The sequence below is a fragment of the Callorhinus ursinus genome, unplaced genomic scaffold (genome assembly GCF_003265705.2).
Source record: "Callorhinus ursinus isolate GAN/ISIS: 27379988/994484 unplaced genomic scaffold, GSC_fseal_2.0 scaffold21, whole genome shotgun sequence".
NCBI classification, from domain to species: Eukaryota; Metazoa; Chordata; class Mammalia; order Carnivora; family Otariidae; genus Callorhinus; species Callorhinus ursinus.
The window spans coordinates 4,064,948-4,081,309 of NW_027397083.1; the positions used below are offsets into that span (position 1 = coordinate 4,064,948).

Below are 16,362 nucleotides of genomic sequence, written 5' to 3' on the forward strand. Positions count from 1 at the left end.
GAAAAAGAAAGAAAGAAAGAGTGAAGCTTCACTGCAAATCTCAGTAGGAAAAGATGGTCTTTCCAAATGGTGATGGATCAACTGGATATCCACATGAAAGACAAAAGAAAAGAAACTTGAACCTTATCTCACACCATACACAAAAACAGCAGATGGATCTTAGATCTAAGTGTGAAAGATTAAAACAATAAAGGAGAAAATTTTCATGACCTGGGTAAACAAAGATCTCTCAAACAGAGCACAGAAATCACCAACCATAAAATAGGACCAAAAAACAGGGCCTTGAAAAAAAACAAATAAAAAAACAGGGCCTTATTAAAATTAAAAAATATTTTTTCATCAAAAGAAACCATTAAGATGGTAAAGACAAGCCACCCTGGGAGAAGACATAAGCACTACACATACCCAACAGGGAACTTGTATTCAAATATGTAAAGAACTGGGGCACCTGGGTGTCTCAATTAAGTGATCTCAGCTCAGGTCTTGATTTCCTGGATCTTGATCTCAGGGTTGTGAGTTTGCCCCACATTGGGCTCCTCACCAGGCATGAGCCTACTTAAAAAAAAAAAGGTATATAAGAGAGAGAGGGAGAAAGGCTTGAGTAGGTGATTCACAAAACAGCATATCCAAATAGTCAATAAACATTTATGTAGGGCGCCTGGGTGGCTCAGTTGGTTAAGCGACTGCCTTTGGCTCAGGTCATGATCCTGGAGTCCCGGGATCGAGTCCCGCATCGGGCTTCCTGCTCAGCAGGGAGTCTGCTTCTCCCTCTGACCCTCTTCCCTCTCGTGCTTTCTATCTCTCATTCTCTCTCTCTCTCAAATAAATAAATAAAATCTTTAAAAAAAACATTTATGTAAAGTCTCTCAACATCATTAAGGAAGTAAATATTTAAACCACAATAAAGGGCGCCTGTCTGGCTTCGTTAGTAGAGTGTGTGACTCTTGATCTTGGGGTTGTAGGTTCAAGCCCCATGTTGGGTGTAGAGGTTATTTAAATAAAATAAAATTTAAAAAACCCACAGTAAAATATCACTATATCCTACCAAAATGACTAAAATTAAAAGGGCAATGCCAAGTGGTAGTGAGGATTCAGAGCACTGTTAATTTTTTTAAGATTTATTTATTTTTTTAAAATTTTTTAGAGAGGGAGGGGGAAAGAGGGAGAGGAAGAGAGAGGATTTTTTTTTTTTAAAGATATTATTTATTTATTTATTTGACAGAGAGTGAAACAGCACAAGTAGGCAGAGCCGCAGACAGAGAGGGAGAAGCAGGCTCTCTGGTGAGCAGGAAGCCCAACTCAATGTGGGGCTCGATCCCAGGACCCTGGGATCATGACCTGAGCCGAAGGCAGACGTTTAACTAACTGAGCCACCTAGGCGCCCCGAGAGAATCTAAAGCAGGCTCAGTGCCCAACTCAGAGCCCAAAGCAGGGCTTGATCTCACAACCGTGAGATCATGACCCGAGCCCAAATCATGAGTTGCTTACTTAACTGAGTCACCCAGGTGCCCCTTAATATTTTATTTTTTAAAATAAAAGTGGCTCAGATGGTTAAGCATCTGCCTTTGGCTCAGGTCATGATCCCAGGATCCTGGGTTTGAGCCCCACATTGGGCTCCCTGTTTGGCAGGGAGCCTGCTTCTCCCTCTCCCTCTACTGTTCCCCCTGCTTGTGCTCTCTCGCTCTCTCTGTCAAATAAATACATAAATCTTTAAATATATATATATATTTTTAAATCAATCTCTACCCCCACTGGGAGTCTTGCACTGACAAACCCAAGATCAGGAGTCACATGCTCTACTGATTGAGCCAGCCAGGTGCCCCCTCTTTAAAGATTTTTTTTTACTTATTTGAGAGAGAGAGAGAGCAGAGTGGGAGAGAGAACACAAGGCGGGGGGCAGAGGGAGAGAGAGAAGCAGATTCCCCACTGAGCAGGGAGCCCGATGTGGGGCTTGATCCCAGGACCCTGGGATCATGACCTGAGCTAAAGGCAGACACTTAACTGACTGACCCACCTAGGTGCCCAGAGCACTGTTAATATTTTAATAAACATTCTTTCTGGGTTTTTTTTTTAAGATTTTATTTATTTATTTGAGAGAGAGAGAATGAGAGATAGAGAGCACGAGAGGGAAGAGGGTCAGAGGGAGAAGCAAACTCCCTGCCGAGCAGGGAGCCCGATGAGGGACTCGATCCCGGGACTCCAGGATCATGACCTGAGCCGAAGGCAGTCGCTTAACCAACTGAGCCACCCAGGCGCCCTCTTTCTGGGTTTTGTCACTCTGCACACACTCTGTAACAAAGGTGGAATCATATTGTAACTATATTTTGCTACCTGCTTTATTCACTAAGCATGTGTCATGAACATTTTCTCCACAATTGTATTTTCCTCTATCATTGTTTGAGCTTATATATAATATTCTAGGCTATGGATATACGATATTTTATCAGTCTCCTTATGCTATTTCAACAGTGTTTGGATTCATACACACCACTGGTACATCTCTGCACTTATCCATGATTATTTCCTTAAGAAAAATTCCTAGAGGGGCGCCTGGGTGACTCAGTTGGTTGTTGCCTTCAGCTCAGGTCATGATCCTGGGGTCCTGGGATCAAGCCCCACATTAGGCTGCTTGCTCAGTGGGGAGGCTACTTCTCCCTCTGCCGCTCTCCCTGCTTGTGCTCTCTCTCTCTCTCAAATAAATAAAATCTTAAAAAAAAAAAAAGAAAGAAAAATTCCTAGAAAGGTATGTAAAATTTCAAATTTAGACAGACTATCTGAACTTTACTCTCACCAGCACTTGGAGAGGGCCTGTTTTTTTGCACCTTTGATAACACTGGCTATTTTAAAAAACTAATCTTTAATATTATTGTTGTTGTTATTGTTATTTATGTATTTATTATTTTTTAAATGTAAGCTACATGCCTAACGTGGGGCTTGAACTCACGATCCCAAGATAAAGAATCACATGCTCTACCGACTGAGTCAGCCAGGCACCCCTTTTTAAAAAATTATTTATTTATTTATATTTATTTATTTACTTATTTATTTGTTTTTTGTTTTGTTGTTTATTTTTAAACAAATTTAATGAATTTCGAAGGCAACAAATGAAATAGGGCACCTGGCTGGCTCAGTTCGTAGCGTCTGTGACTCTTAATCTCTGGGTTGTAAGTTTGAGCCCCACGATGGGTGTAGAGATCACTTAAAAATAAAATCTTTAAGGGGCGCCTGAGTGGCTCAGTTGGTTAAATGACTGCCTTCGGCTCAGGTCATGATTCCGGGGTCCTGGGATCAAGTCCCACATCGGCTCCTCCTGCTCTGTAGGGAGCCTGCTTCTCCCTCTGCCTCTGCCTGCCACTCCCCCTGCTTGTGCTCTCTCTGTCAAATAAATAAATAAAATCTTCTTTTTTAAAGATTTTATTTATTTATTTATTTGAGAGAGAGAATGAGATAGAGAGCATGAGAGGGGGGAGGGTCAGAGGGAGAAGCAGACTCCCCACTGAGCAGGGAGCCTGATGTGGGACTCGATCCTGGGACTCCAGGATCATGACCTGAGCCAAAGGCAGTTGCTTAATCAGCTGAGCCACCCAGGTGCCCTAAATAAATAAAATCTTAAAAAAAAATAAAATCTTTAAGTGAAATAGGGAGCTTTTCATACTTGTTTGCATCTCAGGCTTTTTGTATTTGGACTGTTTAGTATTTTGTCTGTGCCCTGAAGCCCTTTGAAGTTATAGGAGCCTATTTGTGCTTTTCATGTAATTATCGTGCCCACTGGTCTCCACCCACCCACCACTTTGGGCTGGTGGGCTGTGGCCCTCACTAGTACCCTGCAACAAGTGTTAGTTCCTCTCTGCCAATGGGAGCCATAAGTCAAGAGACAGATAAAAAAGGGAAAAGTTTCTGGTTGCCCTGCAAGAAATATCTACTGAGTCAGATACTATGAAGAAAAAAAGCAACAAAAACCTGGAGAGACAAGAGAATAAGAAAATGGGTGTGATCCCTACCTTCATCTAACTCATGGGTAGGTTCCAGGAAGCTTCTGAAGGCTAAGCAATTCATTCTCTTTTTTCATACCCAGCACTTAGATATGCTTATTCATGAATTCAACAATATTTATTGATGGGGGAGGGGAAGTGGATGAAGATGGTCAAAAGGTATAAACTTTCAGTCCTAAGATAAATAAGTACTAAGGATATAATATGCAACATGATGACGATAGTTAACACTGTGGTATGGTATATGGGAAAATCGTTAAAAGAGTAGATCCTAAGTTCTCATCACAAGGAAGAAAACTTCTTTTTTTGTATCTATATAAGATGATGGATGTTAACTAAACTTATTGTGGTAACCATTTCACAATATATGTAAGTCAAATTTAAAAACTAGTATTTATTGAGCATCTATTACGGTTAGGCATTATTCTAGGCCCTGAGGATATAAAACAAAGTCCCTATTCCTGTAGAATTTACCATCTGATTGGGGTGGGGTTTACAAATAAAGTAAGTAAAATATGAAGTATAAAATATACTCTGTTAGATGGTGATTAGTGCTTTGGATAAAAATAAGGCAGGAAAGGGGGATTAGAAGCATGGGAGTATGTGTGTGTAATTTTAATTATTTCTGTCTTTCTGTGTGTGTAATTTTATTTTATTTATTTTAAAAGATCTTATTTGAGAGAGAGAGCATAAGCAGAGGAGGGGCAGAGGAAGAAGCAGATTCCCTGCTGAGCAGGGAGCCTCACATGGGGCTGGATCCTAGGACCTGAAGGCAGATGCTTAACTGACTGAGCCACCCAGGCACCCCTGTGTATGTGTAATTTTATTTTTTTAAAGATTTTATTTATTTATTTGACAGAGAGAGAGACAGCGAGAGAATGAGCACAAGCAGGGGAAGTGGGGGAGGGAGAAAGGCTTCCTGCAGAGCAGGGAGCCTGATGGGGGGGGGGCTCCATCCCAGACCCTGGGATCATGACCTGAGCCAAAAGCGGACGCCTAACGACTGAGCCACCCAGGCGCCCAGATGTATGTGTAATTTTAAATGAGGTGGTCAGAGAAGGCCCAACGAGAAGGTGATATTTATGTCAAGACTTGAAGGAGGTAAGGAAGTGAGCCAGGTGCATATCTGGATGATTCTGTGGCCCACAAAGACAGTCTGTTTACAAAGTTTGTACAATCTATGGCAGCTGGGAGACAAATATAAAATTAATTGTGGTAATGTATATGACAACATTCTATAATTTGTAATGATCTATAAACAGGATGTTTTCAGTAAATTACACATATAATTATTAACAAGAACAAGATCATATATCAGCATTATAAATGTATATAAAATCATAAACTATATGGTACAATTAGGGAATATGATAATGCATAATTTAGGGACAAATTGTTCCTGTCTGTATAGTACCAGAAAAACTGTGGTTAGTTTTTTTCCCCCCAAAGAGGAAAGAAGTGTTTCCAACACATAGGGAAACCCTTGAGGCTTCTGCTTGGGAGTGCCTTTATTATTTATTTTTTTATAAGATTTTATTTATTTATTTCAGAGAGAGAGAGAGCGCAAGCATGAGCAGGGGAAGGGCAGAAGGAGAAACAGACACCCTGCTGAGCAGAGAGCCTGACACTGGGCTGGATCCCAGGACCCCTGGATCATGACCTCAGCTGAAGGCAGTCGCTTAACCAGCTGAGCCACCCAGGCGCCCCTATTTTTTTTTTTTTTTTTTTTGTGGTGTGGTATAATCTGTATTTGTGGAACTAGAAATTATTTGCTCTGGGAAGCCAGGTGATGTTACAGAGAAATCATTTGCAACCCTAGGAGTTAATTGCCTGTTGCTGGGGCCAAAAGGTCCCAGAACTAAGTTTTCTTTTTTTATGTGTATTTCACTGTCACATAAGATATAGGACCTGCATTAGCCTTTTTAAACAAACAAACAACAAACAGTTGTGGTTTGAATTCCACCTAGATCTTGGGATTCCTGAGTCACTCTGAAGGAGGTCTTTCAGGACCTAACTTGCGTTGTTAAAAAATTTTTTTGGGGGGGCGCCTGGGTGGCTCAGTCGTTGGGCGTCTGCCCTCGGCTCAGGTCATGATCCGGGGGACGTGGAATCGAGTCCCGCATCGGGCTCCGTGCTAGGCTGGAGGCCTGCCACTCCCCCAGCTGTGCTCCCTCCCTCGCTGTCTCCCTGTCAAATAAACAAATTAAAAAAAAAAATTTTTTTGGGGGGGGGGCGCCTGGGTGGATCAGTCGGTTAAGCGTCTGCCTTAAGACTCAGGTCATGATTACAGAGTCCTGTGATCGAGTCCCTCATCGGGCTCCCCGCTCTGTGGGGAGCCTGCCCCCCCTCCCCCCACCCGTGCCCCCCCCCACCATCCCTGTCTCCCTCCCCCAAATAAATAAAATTTAAAAATAATTTTTTTTCTGGGAAAAGTAGGCTAGGGCTGGGCAATCAATCTTTTTTTTTTTTTTAAGATTTTATTTATTTACTTGACAGAGAGAGAGAAAGACAGCTAGAGGGGGAACACAGGCAGGGGGAGTGGGAGAGGAAGAAGCAGGCTCCTGGCCGAGCAGGGAGCCCGATGCAAGGCTCGATCGCAGGACCCTGGAATCATGATCTGAGCCGCAGGCGGACGCTTAACGACTGAGCCACCCAGGCGCCCCGTGGGCAATCAGTCTCTTAATAAGAGCCCTTTGAGCTTCCTGGCGCTGCAGGGATTTTTGCAAGGTTGTGCGTTCACACAGCCGATCAACCCGCTAGAAAGCACTCCCCTAACTCAGAAAGCTTGCAATATACACTCACGTTCCACATCTCAGCAAAGAATGAGGGAGGCCTGGATTCCGTTGCTTGTTTGTTGGGGCAGAAGGAGGGTGTGTCATGTGCCCAAACCTGGCCAAGCACCAGTCCATTCACTCATTCATTCATATTTTATTATGCGCATGATTCAGTGCCAAGCAGAGGTCCTCGCCCACTAAGTCATCCAGAACTCCTGTGGGTACGGTGCTCAGGGCCGAGAACTTCAGATTCTCAGGCCGGGTCTTTCCACCCTTTCCATCAGTAGAGCTCCGAGACAAAGAGATGCGCTCCTGTAGCTCCCCGGCCTGAGGGTTCCGCCCGCAGCCCCGGGGGCTTCGGCGCGGCTGCTTCTCCACTCCCCAGCCCGAGGGGGCGCTGCAGCGCCGCGCCTCCGCTCGCCCCTGCGCCACGTTCTGCTCCGCTCTGCTCTGCGGGCCGCACCGCGGTGGTACGTTCCCTCTCACCGCCCTCCCCCTCCTTCTCCTCGGCCCTCCCCGCCGGTGGTAGGTGCCGGAAGTGCCGCCATTTTGGGGTGTTCTGCTCTGGCGGCAGCGGCAGCGGCGGCGGGACGCGGAGGCTCCCCCGGGACTCGGCCTCAGCAGCGAGGCGGCGGCAGCGGCTGCGAAGGCGCAGGCAGCAGCTGAGGCAGCGGCGGGCTCAGGTGCAGCCGCTGGTGAGTGCGGCGGCCACGGGTTAACGGGCCGTGGGTGGGAGGGAGGGAGTGAGGGAGGGAAAGGAGGCAGGAGGGAGGCGCCGCGGGGCGGGTCCGGTCCTGGCGGCTGCGGGTCACAGGGCCCTTCGGGCGCGGCCGCTCTTGGCTCCCTGCGCCCCGGGGGCAGGTCGGCGATCTCCTCCCGCGTGTCGGGGCCCTCCGCTCCCCGGGTCCCGCCGCCCTAGTCCGGCGCGTGCCCCCGCGCCCAGGGAGACCCGCCCTCCTCGTGGCCTTGCCCCTTCTCCCCGCGCCCTTTGCCTTCACCCTCTGGGCCCCGAGGGCTTCGTTCCCCACCCAGGGGTAGCTCCTTTCTCTTTTTTCCGGCCGCCGTGCCAGACCCAGGCTGTCTGCCCGGGACACCCCTTCCTTCTTCCTGACGTCCCACGTGTTCTTGGTGCCGACCCCTGGAGGGGGGCCCAGGACCCCTGCCTTAGTAGGGGGGCAGCGCTTCTCCTCGGGAGCCTCGAGAGCCCCCCGTTCCCCGACCCAGATCCGCTAGGGCCTTGGCTCGCCCTCCCCCCACATCAGGTGCTCACCCAGTCGTGGCCTAGTAGCAGGGCTGGAATCTCGCACCCGAGAGCACGGAGAGCACATTTAAGAGCAGCTTTTTTCTCTAGGGACCTGGCTTTGGATTTAAAGCCGGTGTGGTGTCTTGGTTGCGGTCTTTGGGGCAGGATGTTTTAATTCTTAGGACTACAGCACAGGCTCCAAGGAGCTTCTCGTCGGTTCAGGCTCATCCTCCTAGTTGACGGGAAGGTGGTGAGATTTTGGTCGGAGTCTGTTTCAAGCAAAATGGAATCTTTTTCTCTCCAGCAGAGTTAATGCTGTACTTTTATTACCCTCGAGTAGGAAGGCTGTGTAACAGTTTTAAATAGCGGCAGTGCTTTATAATGTCTGCAGTGTAAGAGGTTACAGGTACTCAGCGAATCCTTTACAGGAACTTCATCTTTTAAAGGTCTTTTCGCTTTTTTCGCTGTCTTTGATTCTTGGTAGATTGGAGAGGCTTTAATTGCATTCTTTCACCTTTTTCCTCAAGTGTGGCGTCTCTTAGAGGACTATGCAAGTTCAGCTTCTCCTTAACATTCTTGGGGAGAAAGAAGGCGTCTCCACATAGAAGCACACAGGGTTTCTTTTTGTTTTAACATTAATGGGTCCACTCGGAAGATGATGAAGTTGCCATAGCATGCATAAACTGTTGCCAGAGCCCCCCCACTCCGCATGCCAGTTTTTATGCTCTTCTAGCTTTGCTTACAGTGTGTGGTTTCTGATTATGAATTAGCCAAGATTGAAGCATTGCTGTTAGTAAAGCAGAGCTGGAGCTTTCAGCTGTTGCTTTAACCAGGAAGTTTGTGGTTCCCCCAGTGGTTTTTTTCCTCTTGACTGTCCACCACCTGTTTCCATTAAGAATGGCTTTGGCCCAGAGCATAGGTCTCAACTTTTCTCCAATCCTTCATTCTTGTGCATAGGGTTTTCTTACGCTAGATGGTATCTAGGCTTAAAATCCATTAGCATGTGGGGCTGTTAGACATAAAATATCTTTTCCAACCCTTGCTTTTCAGATGAGGAAACTGAGGCCCCCAGAGGTTAAGTGATTTACTTGCCCAGTTACATAGCAAGTATTCTTAAAAGAGTCCCATCATAGATTTAAAAAACAAAACAAAACAAACAGTATTAGCAATAATGCAAATTGCCTTTTAAGATGTGATGGAATGGGAAGGGCCCTGGGATTGAAGTTAAAAGGCCTGATGATTCTTGCTTGGTCAGTTGCTAGCTATACAACCTTGACCAAGTCGCTTAACTGTTCTGAGCCTCAGTTTATTCTCATCTGCAAAATGGAGGAAATAGTGTCTATCTCCTAGGGTGCTAATTCAGCTTCAGTGCAGTATGTGTGAAAGTGCCTGTGGTGTAAGAGGCAGACAGTGAGATTTTGAGCCAGAGTGTTTATTTTTCTAAAGATTTTCACTTAATTTTCTTACTACAGAAGCTACAGATTCATTATAAAAAATACAGAAAAGAAATGAAGAAACTCACCCTTAGTCCCATCACTCATAAGTGATTGTTAGTCCTTGGTCTTTATCTTGTCCTTTTTTTATCCTAGACAAATGTTTATTATTTTACCAAAATAATAAGTTTATCCTACACACAGTTTTGTGATGTGTTTTTAAGATTTAATAGTATATGATAGGCATGGTTTAACAAACACAGTTAATTTATTATTTTTTTAAACAAATATATTTTAAATGGTGCTGTGGATTTAATAGCTCCAGCACATGTGAGGTGGGCCAGTTGGATGTCCAGCACAGGCACAGAAAAGTTGCTCTTTTTATTTTTTTTAAGATTTTACTTACTTATTTTAGAATGAGAACACCTTCGTGTGTCGGCAGGGGGAGGAACAGGGAGAGGGACAAGCGGACTCCACTCGGAGCGTGGAGCCGGATGCCGGGCTCAATATCATCACCCCAAGAGCCGCATGCTTAACTGACTGAGCCACCAGAGTGCCCCAGAAAAGTTGTTCTTTTAAACATATGCTGGGATGGAAGAAGAGAAGGAAAGGAAGGGCAGAGACCTAACATTTATCATATGTCTACCATGAAAAAAAATACATATACATATATATTTTTTTAATAAAGATTTGGGCTCTCCTGCTAAATGTTGGTGGTGAGTTCTGAATTCTGTCACCCTCCCCATGACACTGCCGTTGAAGTTTCCTGTGAGACTGGACCTAAGGAAGGAGCGGAGGTTAGAAGGTGATGGTATGCCTTGCAAAGGGGGAGAAGAGTTGTCACTTGGCGGCCCTGGTGAAGACGTTGGAGGAAGTAGGAGCATAGTAGGAGCAGAGTCACCTCTGCTCAGGGTACTTTGAACAAATTGCTCTTTTTTTTTTTTTTTTTTCCAAATTGCACTTTCTAAGCCATGGAATTAAGGATTTAGGTAAGCTATTTCCTCAGCTTTTTTTTTTTTTTAGCAGCTTTATTGAGATACAGTTCACATACCATACAATTCAGTGGGCTTTCTATTACCTTATTAATTTTAAAAAATTGTGGTAAAGGCAGCTCTTTCTGCCCACAGGTCCTGTCCCTGTGCTTTAATAAAACCACCTTTTTTGCATCCCCCCAAAATAAATGAATAAAAAATTGTAAATTATTTGTAACAAAAATTGGCCATTTAAATCAGTTTTTGTATTTGCATTTTTAAAAAAGATTTTATTTATTTAAGAGAAGGCAAGAGAGCACAAGCAGGGTGAGCGGCAGAGGGAGAGGGAGAAGCTGGCACCCTGCTGAGCAGGGAGCCTGATGCCAGGCTCAATCCCAGGACTCTGGGATCATGACCTGAGCCGAAGGCAGACCCTTCATCTACTGAGCCACCCAGGCAGGCACCCTGATATATTTGCATTTTTTAATGTTAAAAAACAACATAAAGCTTGCTATTTTAACTATCTTTGTGTAGTTTTGTGGCATTAAGTGCGTTCCCATTGATGGGAAACATATCATCAGAACTTTTTCGTCTTGGAAATCTGAAACTTTATACCCATTAAACAACAACTCCCCTCTTCTTCCTACCCCCAGCCCCTGGTAACCACCAGTCTGTTTTCTGTTTTATGAATTTGACTGCTTGTGGATACCTCATGTAAGTGGAGTTATATAGTATTGGCTTTTTGTAACTGGCTTATTTCACTTACCATAATATCTTTAAGGTTCATCCATGTTGTAGTATGTGACAGGATTTCCTTACTTTTAAAGGCCAAATAGTACTGGGGCACCTGGCTGGCTCATTCAGTGGAACATGGGACTCTTGATCTTGAGTTGGAGCCCCATGTTAGGTGTAGAGATTATTAAAAAAAAAAAAAAAAAGTCTGATTAATACTCCATTTTATGTATATACCACATTTTGTTTATCCATTCATCTGTTGATAGACATGAGTAGTTTTTACCTTTGACCATTGTGATTTGTGCTGCAATGAGTATGCACATATCTCTTAGAGACCCTTCTTTCAATTCTTAAAATAGCCAGAATTGGGACTGCTGGATCGTATAGTAGTTCTATTTTCAATTTTTAGGAACCTTCATAGTGTTTTCCATAGTGGTTGCACTTTACAATCCCACCAACAGTGCACAAGGGTTCCAGTATCCACATCTTTGCTAACATTTGTTATTTTATGTGTACGTATTTAAATAGTAGCCATCCTAATGGGGTGTGAGGAGATATTTTTTTTAAATTGACGTGTAGTTCATGTTCAATATTATTTTAGTTTCATGTAAGCAATATGGTGATTGGACATTTATATACATTACTTCATTGTAGTTTTGATTTGCATTTCTCTTATTAATGATGTTAATTGAACATCTTTTCATACGGTTGTTGGATATTTGTGTATTATCTTTGCAGAAATATCTATCCAAGTCTGAAATCAGGTTATATGATTTTCTTGTTGAGTTGTAGTTGTTTTATGCATTGTGAATATTGATCTCTTATCAGATATATGACGTGCAAAAACACTTCTGCCCCTGTCTTTTCAGTGTTCATTTTGTCTTTTGTCTGATTTTGCTTTTGTTGCCTATGCTTTTGGTGTCTTATCCAAGAAGTTACTTCCAAGTCTAATGCCATGAAGTTTTTCGCCTGTTTTCTTCTAGGAGTTTTATGGTTTTAAGTTTAAGTCATTTTAACTTTTTTTTTTTTTTTTAAGATTTTGTTTATTTGACAGAGAGAGACACGGCGAGAGAGGGAACACAAGCATGGGGAGTGGGAGAGGGAGAAGCAGGCTTCCCGCTGAGCAGGGAGCCCGATGCGGGGCCAATCCCAGGACCCTGGGATCATGAAGGCAGACGCTTAATGACTGAGCCACGCAGGCGCTACAACTTTTTTTTTTTTTTTAAGAGTAAAATTTAGTGGCATTGAGTACATTCACAATGTTATTCAGTCCTCCTCACCACTGTTTCTAAAATGTTTTCTTCATTTGAAATAAAAATTATGTAACCATTAAGCAATAACTCACCATTCTGCCCTCCTCCTAGCCCCTGTTAACCTCTAAACTACTTTCTGTCTCTATGAATTTGCCTATTGTAGGTATTTCAGGTAACCGGAATCAGAATATTTGTCCTTTTGTGTCTGGATTATTTCACTTAGTATGATGTTTTCAAGGTTCATCCGTGTTGTAGCATGTATCAGGATGTCATTCCTTTTTGTGGCTGATTTTCTCTACTTTTTTGAGCTCAGGGATATCTCCTTTTTTTTTTTAAAGGTTTATTTATTTGAGAGAGTTCGTGCTAGAGCAAGAACAGGGGGAGGGGCAAAGAGAAAGGGGGAGAGAGAATCTCAAGCAGTCTCCTCTCTGAGCACAGAGCCTGATGCAGGGCTCGATCTCATGATCCTGAGATCATGAACTGAGCCGAAACCAAGAGTTGGACACTCAACTGACTGAGCCATCCAGGAGCCATAGGGATGTCTCTTTCAACTTGATACCTCACCCTCTCTTGGAGCTCTTTCATAAAGCCTGTTGAACTGATTCGAATTCATGTTCTTAATGTGGGTTCCCAGTCACGGGGGATGTCCACTGACATACGCAAAACTCTTGAAAATTCAAACATATTAGTGTGTGTAAAAGTCAATAATGGTAACCCAACCAAGCCAGAGTTATTGGCATCATTTCTAATTCTAAGCTAGTTGTAATTTCCAGTCTTTCAATGTACCTCATTTTCAGAATATTTTGTGATGTACAGAAAAAGTGTCACATGAAGGGAACAAGAGTAAAGAATAGGCAAATTTCTGCCTTTGCTTTTTAACTATGTAGTGGTTTTGTTAGAGGGGTGGTTTGATATCTAAGTATTGCATATTGTGTAGAGAGAGGTTTTTTATAAACATAGAATTTAATGGCCTAGTTAGAATAAATAACTAATGCTCTTAGGGTAAGAGCATTTTGAAGGTAATCATAAGGTCTCCTGGTTTGTTTCAGTATGAACAAAACTTTTCAGAGTATTCTCATGCATGAAAGGCTTTTTTTTTTTTTTTTAAGATTTTATTTATTTGACAGAGAAACACAGTGAGAGAGGGAACGCAAGCAGGGGGAGTGGGAGAGGGAGAAGCAGGCTTCCCGTGGAGCAGGGAACCTGAGGCAGGGCTCAATCCCAGGACCCTGGGATCATGACCTGAGCTGAAGGCAGACGCTTAACGGCCACCCAGGCACCCCGTGAAAGGCTTTTTTTTTTTTAAAGATGAGCTTCTGCCTGCCTTTTTTTGGAGGTTAATAACTGATTTTTATCTGCTTATCTACTTTTCTTCTCTTTACTTTTTGGACTTAGCCTCCCACTCCATTTTCCTCCTCTCCAGTTATCAAGGGAATTTTAATATTAGTCCTTGGGGTATGGGGCTGAACTGGAAGTTTTATTCAGTCAGTCGTTGTCCCAAAGCTATTACAACCCTCACAGTACTTAACACATGGGACTTTATTTAGGGTCAGGGAGGACATACATAGTTTTTCTTCAAACAACATGAAACCATTCTTTTGTTCAAAACTATTTTTTGATTTTTGGTTATTTTTAAGAAGTTATTTTAATAAAATAATTTTTAATAATATAATAATTTAATAATAGTTAGAATGTATTATGAAAGTTTAAGTATTTCAGAAATATAGTTTCAACCAGAGATTAAATCCAGTGTAGTTTTTTGGAATGGGAATTCTTTTTAAGATTTTATTTATTTATTTATTTGAGAGAGAGAGAGAGAGAGCGTGTGCGCGCGTGTGCACTGGGGAAGGAGCAGAGGGAGAGGGACAAGCAGACTCTGTGCTGAGCAGAGCTAGATGCAGGGGGCTTGGGGCTCAAGCTCAGGACCCCAAGATCATGACCTGAGCCAGAATCAAGAGTCAGCTTAACTGATGGAGCCACCCAGGCGCCCCTTTGAATGGTACTTCTCACAAAGGCCAAGGTTGATTGCTCTTAGTATAATCTTGTATTTACCTGCACATTTTTTCCTAGAGGTGCTATGGATGCTGAAATGGTCAAGTAAAATAGAAACAAAAAATTTGTTAAAACCTGGAAAACTAGTCTCCCCATAATTGAGATTTGATCTTTGATTTTCTAGTCCTTAAAATGGAAACTTGTGGCTTGAAAGAATGATGTGATTTGAAAGAGATTTATAACCATAGCCTGGGAGGGATAGGTGTGACTGTTGCAATCAAAAATTGGTACCTTCACTGTGTCACCTTCAACATTTCTGGGCCTGTTTTTCCATCTTTAAAATGGAGATACCAACTTGGAATGGTAATATGAGAATTAATTGAGATAACTAATGCTTAGCACTGAGCAGTGCCTGCTAAAGTGTTGATAATGTTATTTTTCTTCATCTGTAAAAATGGGCATATATTTATCTCATGAATCAGTAACACAGTTCAGCCAAATAAAACAGCACAGTTAAAATGCCTAGCAGGGCCATGCATAAACAGGCAGTAAGTTAGTGTTCATTTTGTTTCCCCTTTTGGGTGTATTTTGTTTCACATTTTCTTTTGTGCTGGCTTAAGGGATAAGATTGTTTCCTAAAGTTTCAATTTGTGCATCTGAAATGTTTTGCTACACAAGGCATCCTTCCCCATAGAACCTTTTAGCTCATTGTTCCCTCTGGAATATTTGGGTAGTGTGGTTTCCTAGATTCATCTTCACTGTATTTCTCACATGAGAGTCTGTTGATAGGAGTCTTCTATGTTCATAGAAAACTGAAAAATACAGGTGAGCATATTACTGGATTTGTAATAGGATCACCTGGGTCTCTTTCTAATTAGGTGTAACTAGTTTTAGGCATGGAGGGAGAGAGCCGGCTCTGATTATTTAGAGTAGTAATATAGATGAAAGAGTTAATCATAATCAGTTTAGTTGTTTGCTTTGTAAGCTGTATTGTAGGAAGAATCCTTATTTGAGCTTTGTAATTTGCTAGTTTACGTGATGAGTTCTTTGTAATTGTTAACTCTGTCCTTGTCATGAAATTGGCTGTTAAAAATGTCTTTATTTTTTTTAAGATTTTATTTGACAGAGCGTGAGCGAGAGAGAGCAAGTGAGAGAGCACAAGCTGGGGTAGGGTCAGAAAGAGAAGCAGACTCCCCGCTGAGCAGGGAGCCCAACGCAGGGCTCTATCCCAGAACTCCAGGATCACGACCTGAGCTGAAGGCAGACACTTACCTGACTGAGCCACCCAGGTGCCCCTAAATTGTCTTTAGAGATTTTCTTGCAGAATTAATGAGCAGAACTGTTCTGTAGTTATTTTTAAATCTCTGCTATGCTATGGAGGCCATGTGTGTGTATCTGTTTATTTTAAACTTACTTGAATTCCAGAACTGTAAAATTTTTCAAGAGTTTTATATCCATCATAAAATTCATATTGACTTAACATATTCTTTCTGCTAAGGAAGTCTTTAATTCTCCTAAAAATTTTATCTCCAGGTCAGAGGGATAAATGCCAAAATTTTCTTGAGGCATTGAGGCATGGGTGTTTTTTTTTCCTTCAGACTGACCATTGTTTTACCTTTTTTTTTTTTTTTTTTTTTTAAATTAACCTCTACCCCTGATTTGGGGCTTGAACTCACGACACCGAGATCAAGAGTCCCATGCTCTGGGGCGCCTGGGTGGCTCAGTCCTTAAGCGTCTGCCTTCAGCTCAGGTCATGATCCCAGGGTCCTGGGATCGAGCCCCGCATCGTTCTCCTTGCTCAGCAGGAAGCCTGCTTCTCCCTCTCCCACTCCCCCTGCTTGTGTTCGCTCTCTCGCTGTGTCTGTCTCCGTCAAAAAAAGAAAAAAAGAATCCCATGCACTACTGACTGAGCCAGCCGGATGCCCCGATTGTTTTAAAATTTTTATACAGAGAACATAAATTTTATAAA

General features: G+C 42.9%; 1 protein-coding gene across 5 annotated transcripts in view; it reads left to right on the top strand.

Annotated features, from left to right (window-relative positions):
- The first annotated feature begins 7,291 nt into the window (after window positions 1-7,291).
- The window catches only part of CELF1 (CUGBP Elav-like family member 1), a 77,371-nt gene continuing 68,300 nt past the window's right edge, over window positions 7,292-16,362 (top strand). For 3 of the 5 annotated variants that reach the window (XM_073904608.1, XM_073904609.1, XM_073904610.1), the window contains exon 1: window positions 7,292-7,461. The gene's annotated coding sequence lies outside the window, so the exon portion shown is untranslated. The remainder of the gene's footprint in view (window positions 7,462-16,362) is intronic. The other 2 variants (XM_073904612.1, XM_073904611.1) reach the window with 1 other exon arrangement.